This window comes from Triticum aestivum, chromosome 4D, assembly GCF_018294505.1.
Source record: "Triticum aestivum cultivar Chinese Spring chromosome 4D, IWGSC CS RefSeq v2.1, whole genome shotgun sequence".
NCBI lineage: Eukaryota > Viridiplantae > Streptophyta > Magnoliopsida > Poales > Poaceae > Triticum > Triticum aestivum.
This window is the reverse complement of record NC_057805.1, coordinates 451,234,777-451,249,706: the sequence shown is the minus strand read 5'-3', so window position 1 is coordinate 451,249,706 and position 14,930 is coordinate 451,234,777. Positions and strand designations below refer to the sequence as shown.

The 14,930-nt window shown below is 39.6% G+C and overlaps 1 pseudogene; it reads right to left on the bottom strand.

Annotated features, from left to right (window-relative positions):
* Nucleotides 1-5,258: 5,258 nt before the first annotated feature.
* LOC123100275 (60S ribosomal protein L5-like) lies at nucleotides 5,259-7,592 on the bottom strand (annotated as a pseudogene).
* Between the last annotated feature and the right edge of the window lie 7,338 nt (nucleotides 7,593-14,930).

Below are 14,930 nucleotides of genomic sequence, written 5' to 3'. Positions count from 1 at the left end.
ATCATGTTTGACTAATCACCCTTTTTAGAACAACACACTTAATTTCTTTCTCTTGTGTAGCAAACAGAGAGCCTACAATGGAATAGGAGCTTCCTCCTGGGGTATAATTTTACATGGTTGAGCCGGTCATCACTTGGTCGATCGACCAGGGTGAAGAATAAGTCTTCAACCTGGGTCCTTAATAGAGTTTGTATATATAAAATGGATTATGTTAACCTCTGAGTCCTTCATTTTCCATGCACGTGGGATTTCCCATGATTTATGCAGGGGCTAAACTATTGCTTTTGGGTCACTATCATACTGTTGAGCACTAGAATCATTTTGACCCTGTGTAATGTAAATATACACAATAATCCTAGCCCCTGCCTTCGGTCCTCAGTTTCACAGGAAGAAATTCATCTTATGACTGTATAAGAAAATTCAGTACATACTAATAAAGCAAATTTCACTCCCCAACTAAGATTTTTAATGAGGCCATCTTCGATAGTGATGCTATCAAGCATAATCAAATATTCACAATAATAGCAGGCAACCAACAAGTTGCACCATCAAAATGCATTTTTGGAACTACAATAAGGCGCAGAGAAATATGAACTAGGGAGTGGAAATTCTGCTCTTCAACTACAAAGGGTTAACAGTTAGTACTTAATAGCATCTAAGGCCTAATATAAAGGCTTGTGTGACTGACAAGTAAGAACAACCAATCAAAAAATATATTATTTTACTACAGAACCTAAATACTGTACAAGGAACATCTTATCTCTCATGTGAAGGAGACCCTATGCACAGAAGGTTAGACAAATTAAGTTTATATCACCGGAAGTAAAAGGAATGCACCTTTAGTTAAATGGGGGTGTTATGGCGCTGCTAGAAGGAGGCGCGAGAGGGCCGGCCGGGGGCCTTTTTGCCCACGGCCGGGCAAGAGGAAAGGGATTTCCTTCTTAATTCTTGCTTGATTAGATTGATACATCTCCTCTCTTTATATAGAGAGGTTTACTTGACTTCCAAGCAAGGCTTTATTTCACCCCTAAGCAAGCGACCCTTATCTCTAATTAACCCTAAGACTAACGGGCTATACCGCCAGACCAGGCCCATTAGGCCCATTACGTACTCTAACACTACACCCCACCTGGACATGCAGCTTGTCCTCGAGCTGCAGCCTAACCAACCTATAACCATGACTCGACGCAACACAAACCTAACACCTAAAAACAAGCCTTTTACATCTCGGCCTGTGTTATTACTCTCAACCTGAAATGGACCGGGACGCTTTATTTTGGACCCCTTAACAAAAAGTGGACACCATCCGCACGTCGAATGTGCACGTGTACAGCCACCTGGATCCCATGGACACCACCTAGACAAAAGGAGTGCATGTGTATAGCTGTTGGTCTACACCGCACAGGGAAGAGTGGAGGGCTTGCAATGGAGAATGACGAGGAGGGGTGCGGCCCCCCAACCGCCGATGTCGCAAACTTTGAGGTCGCTGCCCGCGGGGAAAACAGCATGCCCGCCGCCCGTGGGGGAAACCGCATGCCCAAGATCCCCGATGCAGCGGACGAGATCGAGGTCCTTTGCACAGCGAAGGGCAATTTGGAGGAGCGGCAGCTGCAGACCACGCATCTCCCGCACACGCCGACGCACTAGGAGGCCGCGCGAAGCAGCCTGCAGCCTCACCGCCGCCGACACGTGGCGGGCAGAGATCCAAGATGGAAGCGGTAACGGTGAGGGCGGGAACCGAACCTGGTGGATCGGGACTCCCGCCGGCGCAGGCGATGCGGGGCCGGAGCTGACTGGCGATGGCTGCCGCAGCTGCAGCGACTGCTGCGGTGTCGCGCCGGGCGCGGCGGAGGCCGCCATGAGCGGCGGCTGCGACTGCAGCCAGGGCGGGGTGGTGGTGGCGGTGGATGGCAGCTGCAGCGGCCCGGCGAGAGCGGCGGAGGCCGCCTGGTGCGGCGGCTGCCACGGCAGCCACGGTGGCGCGGCGGAGGCCGCCTGGTGCGGCGGCATGGTGCAGGCCGCCAGGAGTGGCGGCTGCCACTGCAGCCAGGGCGGGGCGGTGGTGGCGCTGGATGGCAGCTGCAACAGCTGCTACAGCAGCCTGGCGAGCGCGGCGGAGGCCGCCTGGTGCGGCGGTTGCCACAGCGGCACGGTGGCGGCAATGGGCAGCGCAGCCGGGTGTGGCCGTAGGACCCGTCCAAGATCAGGCGGATCTCCTGGACCGCCTGGGTTAGGTCCCGCAGCGCCCGGACACCTCCCTCGGGGTGAGGACAGCGGGGGCGGGCGCGACGAAGAACAGCGGGAGAGACGGGTTGGGCGGCGGTGAAGACATGATCGAACCAAAGCTAGCTGACAACAAATTGTTATGGCGCTGCTAGAAGGGGCGCGAGAGGGCCGGCCGGGGGCCTTTTTGCCCACGGCCGGGCAAGAGGGAAGGGATTTCCTTCTTAATTCTTGCTTGATTAGATTGATACATCTCCTCTCTTTATATAGAGAGGTTTACTTGACTCCCAAGCAAGGCTTTACTTCACCCCTAAGCAAGCGACCCTTATCTCTAATTAACCCTAAGACTAACGGGCTATACCGCCAGACCAGGCCCATTAGGCCCATTACGTACTCTAACAGGGGGATATCTGAAAAGCCTGCCTTACAGGAAGATTCAAAAGAATTATCAGGAAACCTTGATTTAAATCTTTTTAACTTGCTGATTGCTGGACTATCAAGGAGAACAAAGGAGAAGAGGGTCAACCAAAAATGGAAATAACTCCTCTTGGTTTGTGGGTTGGTTCAACCAAAAAAAGCAAATATTAACAGCCGTTCTCATTGCAATGGAAATAACTCTAACTGTAAACAGGTACCAGGAGCCAAGCATTGACAGCATGCACACAGACCAACATTTGAATTACTCATGTCATCAGATGGATAATCACAATAATTTTACTTATGCAGTTGGTTGAAGAGAGAATGGCAGGTTACTTCCATACACAAACTAATGGAGCCTAGCTATAACCATATGATCACTCAGCAAAATAACACATTCCCATCTAGTTTATTCTATAGAAATTAACAGGAAATAACCTGAATGAATAATGGGTGAGCGTCAGTATGACACTCTGTAGTTCAAATAAATCTAACTCGAATTCTGTGATTATCTAGCTAGTGGCAACTAAACAAAAGAAATTACGTGATGCATTGTATCTGGAATTCTGGTGTGAGAAGAGATTTGGGAGCATTACTGAAGAATACACACGTAATGAAATTAGATCCTTGCCAGAATCTCATACCAGCCTGGCCTGACGGTAGAGGATGGAACTGCAGCAAGGAGGGCTAGTAAAGGACTTGTGGGGCTGGATGCAGGTCTTCCACCGGTAGGAAAATGCCCAAATCCTCTGCAGTAGATTTCACACGCTGCTGCCCACCGCCAAATAACCTCAGGGCAGAAGCGGTGGCAGTGGAGACGCTGTAACTTGTCGTCGTGAAGCCGAGACGTCGATTCCTCCATGGCTGAAAGCCAATGCCGACGAGGGCGCCCAACGCGAAATCGCCCGCTCGCCGCCGAAACTGCTCAGCCCTCGCCTCCGATCTTGATACTGCTGGTAATGGAGCCCACGTTTTCCAGAAACTGCGGGGAGGGGGTAGGACTAGCTCGCAATACCTGCACCAAAAAAATTCATGCACAAATCAGAATATATGTGTACTGAAAGTTGAAAGAGATTCAAGCTACCAAATGAAAAGCATCGATAAAATAACTCAGGATGTTGCAATCAGCTGACATTATACTGCAACCTAGTGCTGCTGCTCACCATGAGACCTGTACTGAACCATGAAACAAAAAGAATGTGCGACCTGACATTATACTACAGTTTCTTGTGACCGGCAGATTAGGAATGCCGAGCATAAAAATATGGTGGATATAATGATAAATTGAATGACTGGAGCTAGCAAGAAGGGTCGTGGAATATGCATGTGCGACCTGAAAGTAGTTGTCATTTGTAAGACCACCCCTCAGTGTTCTGGTATGCATGTGCGACCTGGACATTGTTATGACGCTAAACATATTTTTCTTGTTAAAAAGATGAGTGGTTCCACAACTCTTGTATATTTATTTGAGTGGATGTCAATATTTTTTTAAATGAGACCAACCCAAGGGCTAACCCACGTTGGTATTTTTTATAGGAGAAAGTCCGCGAGCACCATGCGTCAAAGCTGGGGCTCGAACTCGGGTGAGGCTGGCAGCTACCCCAGCTACCCAGCCAACGGGTCGACGCCCCGTCCTCGATGTCAATAATTTAGATAGTCACTGTCTGGGAATAAGGCAGCTCAAATCATTAGTAAAATGTAGTAGCACAACTGATAAAAAATGCATTAAAACATCTCTGTAAAAGAATCAGAATCTGTTGTTCAAAGATATGGAATCTACTTAAAAGATAATCTTGGCTCTTGTAGATTGATTGAGGAGAGTAGTCATTAGAGCTCTACCCTGACATAGTGAACTACTTAGTTCTGTATCATATAGCAAAATCTAGGCATAATAGTCAGGCTACAAAACAACTATGAGGTGCACCAACTTCTTTTTGGAAAATACAAATACCCACTAAAGAACAACGAAGTTGCACTCGGCCAGCAGGGCATTTAACGGAAATGCATTGGCTAATGCCAATGATGTCTGTTTGTTACCTAGGATAGCCATGAAATTGTTAATCGTATGAAAGTACAGGGATGCAAAGAAACCATGATCATTCTACAATGGTGGAAGCAAGTTATTATGTTTCAAGAAATCCTACAGAAAAGAAGCAATGTAAAAAGGGGAAACAGCTAGGCACACACTAAGAAACTGACGAACAATATCTATTCAACTAAACATCTACACCTGATGAAATCAATGTCCTTGCGGAGGGCCCTATACAATTGGAACAGATTTTTTTTTCAAAAACAGTGCCCCTCTGTTATGACCATACTCTAGCAGATTAATTTAATACAATCTCGCTACTTGTGCTTTCTGATGCCTTGTGGCATTGCTAATGAAAATACCTTGCGAACCCATTTAAAGGAATTTGTACACTTTTGTTGATTTGGCAAAAGGAACATACTGTAATAACCAGGACAAGCACCTCTACAGAAGTTGGCATTAGAATAAGCTTAATGACCTTTCGGAATAACCTCTGTGGTACAAAAAGAGCTACCCTGCAATTACAGTCAACAGTTAATGGCTTCATTTTTAGGGGAGCAAGGAAAATAGGGAGCACAGATGAAAATGCTCATACAGGAAGATCGTCATCCATGGGGAGTGGGAAAGTGTTCTGCACTTGGAGAGCAAAGCCTGCAAAAATGTATAGAAAGAACATGAACTATTGACCTGTTGCCATGTCGTCGGCAGAGGCCATCGCCATGACCGAGTAAAAAAATATAGCCTATCCCAGCTTGACTGGATATATAGATTCCCAAGGAAAATTACAAGCCTATACTATACTAATATAGTGAATATCAAGATTCTTAGGAGAAATGTGTAACCTAAAATACTACTCCCTCCGTTCCGAATTACTTGTCGCAGGTATGGATGTATCTAGTTGTATTGTAGTTCTAGATACATCCATTTCTGCGACGAGTAATTTGGAACGGAGGGAGTAAAAAGGAATCATCATAGCCCATTCCAAAACGACTGCATATACATACAAAGATTTTCAGGAGTAGATATGATTCTAGCATATGTTCAAACCAGGAATACAAATAGTGAAAATGTTTAACCTAAAATTTGCTCTAAAACCTGACATATGTTTATTTTACAAATAGTAAAACATAAACATAAGCATTCCTTTTAGCATAAAAGAGGATCGAAACAGTTAAAGAAAGAACCACCTTTTTTGGTCAAACCATTCCTTTTCTGGGAACCTTTGTTAGGCAAGCCTTGTGGCATCTGTAACCCTGAAACCACACATAACTCCCCATCAGAAAATTGAAGTTTCAAGCTCCTATAAAGGGGCATTTGCATTCCTAACATACCCAGCAAAAATAATCAATCGTGCAATCAAGATATGTAGGTAAACAAATGAAAGAAAGCTCTTCACTGCAAATCTCATCTAACTTTGTCGTATTCTCTTCTCTCCCTCATGTAGTCATGTTTATAGCATTAAAATGAGAGAACAAATGTTAACAAGAGGGAGAAAAATCACCTTGATCTTCTTCAGTTCTTCTTGATGTACTCACTGAAGTGAGATTGGTACTTATTAGGTTCCTCATCAGCTATTGACTGAAATAGGGTAGGGCAGAAGTTAAAACGAGATTCAGTAAGCTGCTTCAGAAATAAGAACAAAGTACACTGCTTTAGGATACTTTATATGGGTGAATCAGGCCCAGATATATCTTCCAGAAAGAATTCATGTATACAACAATGATAGCCCTAGGGAATGAAGAAATGGCATTATAATACCATGAGGGCAATGGATCGAACTCACCTTCATGTAGTCAGCAACATGACCTTCATAGATGTATTTGAGATGAATCTCAACGCCCAGCTGTTTCTTATCCTTATTGAAGCCAGCAATTCTCTTGTCACTGTGCGGAAGATCAAGACCACCATCCAAAGCTCCCTGCAGTAGCCAACAGATTGAGCGGGTCTCAAACGGATAAACTGTATACTTCCTAATTCAATAGCTTAGAACCCCCCAAATATAGAATAAAAGAAACACACCTATGACAGGCAATAAATGTAGTCCAAGATTAGGCATACTTCAGGTCCATTGTAAGTAAGCTATATATTTTTCTTGGCTTTCCATGTTTACCAACTAAATCCTTTAAAATGTCTATAATTTAGATTTCTAACCTATCCAACAAAATTATCAATCGTGCATTCAAGATCTGTAGGTAAACAAAATAAAGGAGACTTTTCACCACAAATCATAGCATCAGAATAAGATAAAAAAGTTTAAAAAAGTGACAAAACAAAAGAAAATTAAAGCATTACAGCAGCAGCTCACCATGGCAATCCTGGAAAGCAAAGACTTGTCAGTGTAGAAGAGGTGTGTGAAACCCTCTCTGCCTGGTCTTCCTACTCTTCCTCGCGACTGCAGATGAAAAGAAAAACAGTGAACTTGAGGTCCAGATCTCAGATTCATACATCCAATTTTTTTGCCAAAAAAGGCAAAGTAAAAATCTGAGAACTAAAACCAACTGATACAGCTGTAGGAGCCCAAATAGTTCTGCATACAAGAATCTTTATTTCCCTATAAGAAAACTTCTTCATACCAAGTTGTATATTCTTTGACACTTTCAGTGGGAAAAGTATTTAGCAATAAAATTGATCATTGAAGCTAAAGCACCATTCACCTATGCAACAAGAACATAAATTAGTATCAGAGTTCTAACATCAAATGTAGGTGTAGTCCGTAGATAGGCTAACTACCTGGAATACCTAGCAATTTAAAATATATGCTTGAATGAAGCTGCAGAATGAGACAGAAAGGGGAGACCAGAGTGAGAGAGGGGGGAGAGAGGAGGTGAAGGCAAACCTGAACCGCCTCGGCATCCTTGCTCCTGCTCCTGCTGTGCCGGGAAGGAGAGGGTTGCAGGGCGCAGGAGATGCGTGGAGTCGCCATTGCGCACGAACCCCCGCACCACCACACTACACATGCTCCTCAAGGAAGAAGCGGAGCGCCGCCAAACTAACTCTCATAATCCACCATAAAATTTGATCCAAGATCACAGTCAGATAACTAAATCCAAATTGTTTCAAACTAATTAAATATTTGTTTATCCACCAATATTATAATCACCATGCGCATCTATTAGACCTAAAATCTCATAACCCATCAAACATCTTTGATTATCTTCTCAAGACACAATCACCTAACTAAATCCAACTAAAATCTCATGAATCACGAAGAAATTTGGTTCAATATCACAATCACCTAACTAAATGCAAATTGCCCAAGATTAATTAATACACCGAACATCTTTGACAATCTCCTCAAGATTACAATCAACTAACTAATCCATCAAAATTCTTATAATCCACCATAAAATTTGGTTCAAAATCACAATCACCTAACTAATCCAAAATTTTCCAAGTTTATTAAAAAATTATTTATTCACCAATATAATACCCAACATGCTCACCTACTAGACCTAAATTCGCGTAATCCACCGAACGTCTTTTACTAGCTCGTCAAGATCCAGATCACCTAACTAAATCCAAATTGTTCCAAACTAAATTAAATATATGCTTATCCACCAATATAGTAATCACCATGCTCATCCACTAGACCTAAAATCTCATAATCCACCAAACATATTTGATTATCATCTCAAGACACAATCACCTAATTAAATCCAACTAAAATCCCAAATAATAGAGAAATTTGGTTCAATATCGCAATCACCTAAATATATTCAAATTGTTCAAGATTAATTTATCCACCGAACATCTCTGACTATCTTCTCAAGATCATAATCAACTAAATCCATTGCAAATCTCCACCATGAAATTTGTACTAGATCACAATCGCCTAACTAAATCCAAATTGCTCCATGTTTACTAAAGACCCATTTATCCACCAATATAATAATCAACATGCTCACCTACTAGACCTAAATTCACATAATCCACCAAAAATCTTTTACTAGCTCGTCAAAATCACAATCACCTAACCAAATCCAACCAAAACCTTATAATCCACCGTAAAATTAAGTTAAAGGATCACAATCACCTAACTAAATCCAAATTGCAAACTAAATTAAATATCAGTTTATCTGTTTATCCACCAATACAATAATCACCATGCTCATATATTAGACCTAAAATCTCATAATCCACCAAACATCTTTGACTATCTTCTCAAGACACAATCGCCTAACTAAATCCAACTAAAATCTCATAATCATAGAGAAATTTGGTTCAATATCACAATCACCTAACTAAATCTAAATTGTTCCAAACTAAATTAAATATTTGTTTATCCACCAATATAATAATCGCCATGCTCATCTACTAGACCTAAAATCTCATAATCCACGGAACATCCTTGACTATCTTCTGAAGACACAATCATCTAACTAAATCCAACTAAGATATCATAAATCACCGAGAAATTTGGTTCAATATCGCAATCACCTAAGTAAATCGAAAATATTCAAGATTAATTAATCCACCAAACATCTTTGACATCCCCCAAGATCACAATCTACTAACTAAATCTATTGAAAATCTCGTAATTCACCGTGAAATTTGTTCAAGATCACAATCGCCTAACTACATCCAAATTGTTTCATTTTTACTGAAGATCCATCTATCCACCAATATAATTACCACCATGCTCACTTACTAGACCTAAATTAATAATTCACCAAACATATTTGACTATCTTGTCAAGATCAGGCACCTAACTAAATCCAAAAAAACTCAAAATCCACCGTAAATTTGGTTGAAAAATAACAATTACCTAACTGAGTCAAAATTGTTCCAAACTAAAATAAATATTTGTTTATCTACCAATATAATAATCACCATTCCGATCTACTAAACCTAAAATCTCATAGACTAGCCAACATCTATGACAATATTCTCAAGACACAATCACCTAACTAAATCCACCTACAATCTCATAATCCAGCGTGAAATTCGGTTCAGTATCGCAACCACTTAACTAAATCCAAGTTGTTCAAGATTAATTAATCCACGAAACATCTTTGACTATCTATTGAAGATCACAATCAACTAACTAATCCATCAAAAAACTCATAATCCACCATGAAATTTGGTTCAAGGTCACAATCCTCTAACTAAATCCAAATTGTTTTAAATTTATTAAAGATTTATTTATCCATCAATATAATAATCAACATGCTCACCTACTAGACCTAAATTCACAATAATTCACCGAACATCTTTTACTAGCTCGTCAAAATCACATTCACCTAACTATATAATAATCACCATGCTCATCTACTAGACCTACAATCTCATGATCCACGAAACATCTCTGATTATCATCTCAAGACACAAATCACCTAACTAAATCCATATTCTTCAAGATTAATTAATACACCGAACATCTTTGACTATCTCCTCAAGATCACAATCAACTAAATCCATTCAAAAATCTCATAATTCACCATGAAATTTGTTCAAGATCACAATCGCCTAAGTAAATCCAAATTGCTCCATGTTTACTAAAATCACTACTTCCTTGAGATTGAGGTTTCTTCTACCTCTAATGGTTTCTTTATTTCCTAAGAGGAGTATGTCCAGGATCTTCTTGCTCGTGCTGCTCTTACTGATGAGCACACTGTTGAGACTACTATGGAGCTTAACATCCACCTTTGTGTCCACCTCCGCTCCCTGTAAGTCCGGATGGGCGTCTGTTGCCTGGTGGCGGGTTGCTATGTGTGCTATCTTGATCCCACATCCCGTATTCCCTTGCTGGGCGGCACAATGGCGAGCAAGAGCTCAGACAATCGACGCATACCTGAATTTTACCCACGGGACGCGCCTGAGAACACGACGCTACCTATCGTCAAGGCCAAGGGCGCACATTAGGAGAACGTGGGATGCTTAATCAAGTGCGTGACACAAATCCGCAAACAGGACAAGGACACCAAGCGGGATCAGCGGGGAACGGAGAGTGCACTGGCAAGTAGGATGCTGGATCAATGTCCATCTACTGCCATCACCCCCAGTCTCTCCGCTTCTCTTGTCGTGTTTACCAGTTATTTTCAGTAGTGGCATCATCGCCTTGAGTCACTCGTGTGGCCCTTATTTCTACCCACCAATATAATAATCAACATGCTCACCTGCTAGACCTAAATTCACATAATCCACCGAACATCTTTTACTAGCTCATCATCAAAATCACAATCACCTAACTTAATCCAACCAAAACCTTATAATCCACCGTAAAATTAGGTTAAAAGATCATCATCACCGAACTAAATCCAAATTGTTTCAAACTAATTTAATATTTGTTTATCCACCAATATAATAATCACCATGCTCATTTATTAGACCTATAATCTCATAACCCATCAAACATCTTTGATTATCTTCTGAAGACACAATCACCTAACTAAATCATACTCAAATCTCATAGATCACAGAGAAATTTAGTTCAATATCACAATCACCTAACTAAATCCAAATTGTTCAAGTTAATTAATAGATCGAATATCTTTGACTATCTCCTCAAGATCACAATCAACTAACTAATCCATCAAAAATCTCATAATCCACCATAAAATTGGTTCAAGATCACAATCGTTTAACTAAATCCAAATTTGTCCAAGTTTATAAAAAATATATTTATACACCAATATAATAATCAAGATGCTCACCTATTAGACCTAAATTCACATAATCTACCGAACATCCTTTACTAGCTCGTCAAGATCCCAATCACCTAACTAAATCTAATCAAAACCTCATAATCCACCCTAAAATTTGGTCAAAAATCACAATCACCAAACTAAATTCAAATTGTTCCAAACAATATTAAATATCTATTTATCCACCAATATAATAATTGCCATGCTCATCTACTAGACCTAAAATATCATAATCACCGAACATCTCCGACTATCTTTTGAAGACACAATCACCTAACTAAATCCAACTAAAATCTCATAAATCACCGAGAAATTTGGTTCAATATCACAATCACCTAACTAAATCCAAATTGTTCAAGATTAATTAATCCACCGACCATCTTTTACTATCTCCTCAAAATCGCAATCAACTAATCAAATCCAACTAAAATCTTGTAATCCACCATGAAATTTGGTTCAAGGTCACAATCGCCTAACTAAATTCAAATATCTTCAAGCTTATTAAAGATCCATTTATCCACCGATGTAATAGCCACCATGCTCGCTTACTAGACATATTAATCCATCAAACATCTTTAACTACCTTGTCAAGATCACAAGCACCTAACTAAATCCAACCAAAACCTCATAATCCATTGTAAAATTAGGTTAGAAGATCACAATCCCCTACCTAAATCCAAATTGATCCAAACTAAATTAAATATTTGTTTATCTACTAATATAGTAATCACCTTGCTCATTTACCATACCTAAAATCTCATAATCCACCGAACATTTTGACTATCTTCTCAAGACTCAATCACCTAACTAAATCCACCTAAAATCAAATAAATCACCGAGAAATTTGGTTCAATATCACACTCACCGAACTAAATCCAAATTGTTCCCGTCGATCACGTGGCGCCTACGGTGACTTCGTAAAATCTCAAGATGATATGCCGGCTTAGTCTCTCGAGGGTGCTCATAGGGGTAGGGTGTGCATGTGTGCGTTCATAGAGGTGAGTGTATGCACGTTTATATAACACTTGCGCTTGTACTGTGTTCAAAAAAATATTAATTAATCCACCAAACATCTTGGACTATCTCGTCAAGATCTCAATCAACTAATTAAATTCATTTTGACTATCTTCTCAAGACTCAATCACCTAACTAAATCCACCTAAAATCAAATAAATCACCGAAAATTTTGGTTCAATATCACACTCACCGAAATGAATCCATATTGTTCCCGTCGACTACGAGGCGCCTACGGTGACTTCGTAAAAATCTCAAGATGATATGCCGGCTTAGTCTCTCGGGGGTGCTCATAGGGGTAGGATGTGCGTGTGTGCGTTCATAGTGGTGAGTGCATGCATGTTTATATAGCACTTGTGCTTGTACTGTGTTCAAAAAAATATTAATTAATCCACCGAACATCTTGGATTATCTCCTCAAGATCTCAATCAACTAATTAAATTCATTTAAAATCTCATAATTCACCATGAAATTTGGTTCAAGATCATAATCGCCTAACTAAATCCAAATTACTCCAAGTTTACTAAAAATCCATTTATCCACCAATATAATAACCACCGTGCTCACTTACTAGACATAAATTCTGACATAATCCATCAAGCATCTTTGACTATCTCGTCAAGATCACAATGACCTAACTAAATCCAACCCAAACATCAAAATCCACCATGAATTTGGTTAAAAGATCACAATCATCTAATTAAAATCAAATTGTTTCAAACTAAATTAGAGGTCTATTTATCAACCAATATAATAGTCCCCATGCTCACATACTAGACCTAAAATCTTAAAATCCACCAAACACCTTTGACATCTTCTCAAGATCATAATAACATAATTAAATCCACCTAAAATCGTCGTGAAATTCAGTTCAATATCACAATAGCCTAACGAAATCTAAATTATTGAAGGATAATTAATCCATTGAATATCTTTGAGTATCTCCTCCGGATCACAATCAACTGACCAAATCCATCTAAAATATCGTAATTCACCATGAAATTTAGTTCAAGATCACAATCGCCTAACTAAATCCAAATTTTCTTAAGTTTGTTAAAATTTACTTATTCACCGATATAAGAACCACCATGCTCACCTACTAGACCTAAATTCACATAATCCACCAAACATCTTTTACTAGCTCGTCAAGATCACAATCACCGAACTAAATCCAACCAAAACCTCATAATCCACCGTGAAATTTGGTTTAACTAGAACCACCTAACTAAATCCTAAATGGTCCAAACAAAATTAATGATCTATTTATCCACCAGTATAATAATCACCATGCTCATCTACCATGCCTAAAATCTCATAATCAACCGAACATTTTACACTATCTTCTCAAGATTAAATCATGTAACTAAATCCACCTAAAATAATTCATCATGAAATATGGTTCAATATCACAATCACCTAACTAAATCCAAATTGTCCAAGATTAATTAATGCACCGAACATCTTTAACTATCTCCTCAAGATCACAATGAACTAAATAAATGCATCATAAACTTATAATCCACCATGAAATTTGGTTCAAGATTATAATCGCCTAACTAAATCCAAACTGCTTCAAGTTTATTGAAGATCCATTTATCCACCAATACAATAATCACCATGTTCATTTACTATACATAAATTTTTATAATCCACCAAACATCTTTGACTATCTCGTCAAAGTCACAACCACCTAACTAAATCTCCACTTCATCTCCATTTTATATAACCTTATTTTCAGAATCATACCATGGGCATTAGTGACACCCTTAGGTTTTTGTAGAACATTTATGAGTAACAAAGATTCTTCCCAAGTCCTATGATTTATGCGACTAGCATGGCTAAGCATTACTGTCAAACTTGCACATATGACCCACATTTATTTGTGACCACTACATGGTTAGGAAGGAGGGGTTATCAAAGGAGGGTGTCAATATCAAGCACATAGAGCATAGCTAAACCCTAGCTAATTTACTTAGCATAAGAATGTCAAAGGGGTGTCAATATCAAGCACATAGGGCATAGCTAAACCCTAGATAATTTACTTAATAGCAATACTAGTAAACAATACTTTATGCATGAAAAATAATTCTAAGTGTAATGCAAATATGGGTTCAACATGATCAAAGTAGGTTGCTTTCCTCGCTCAGCAATGTCTTCAATGGTACTGGTCACTCCTCTAACTTCCTTGAATCTTTCGAAAGATAATGATTTCTACTCATTGGAAAAATAAAATTAACACACAATCAATAAACAATATGTGCAAAGGGCTCCAAAATTTACAGAAGTAGTATCATTGGAAAGAGGAAACTTTAGATGAATTTTGGAAGTACCCTGGATTTTAGAAAAAGAGAAATGGTGTTGTGGGCCAAAGATGTACAGAAATAGCAAACAAAAATTTGATAGGACAAGACCAGGTATATGAAATCCAATCATATAATCCAAATACAAAATAGTTCCTTCTGTTTCGATATAGAAAGACCAGGTATGTTCCTGGATGTATGTATTATATTCAATGGTATACTCCAATGGTACACATGAGACTTTTATACCAAAACAGAGGGAGCAGTTCATAATTTCATCTTTCATCCATCAGCGTCAAGTAT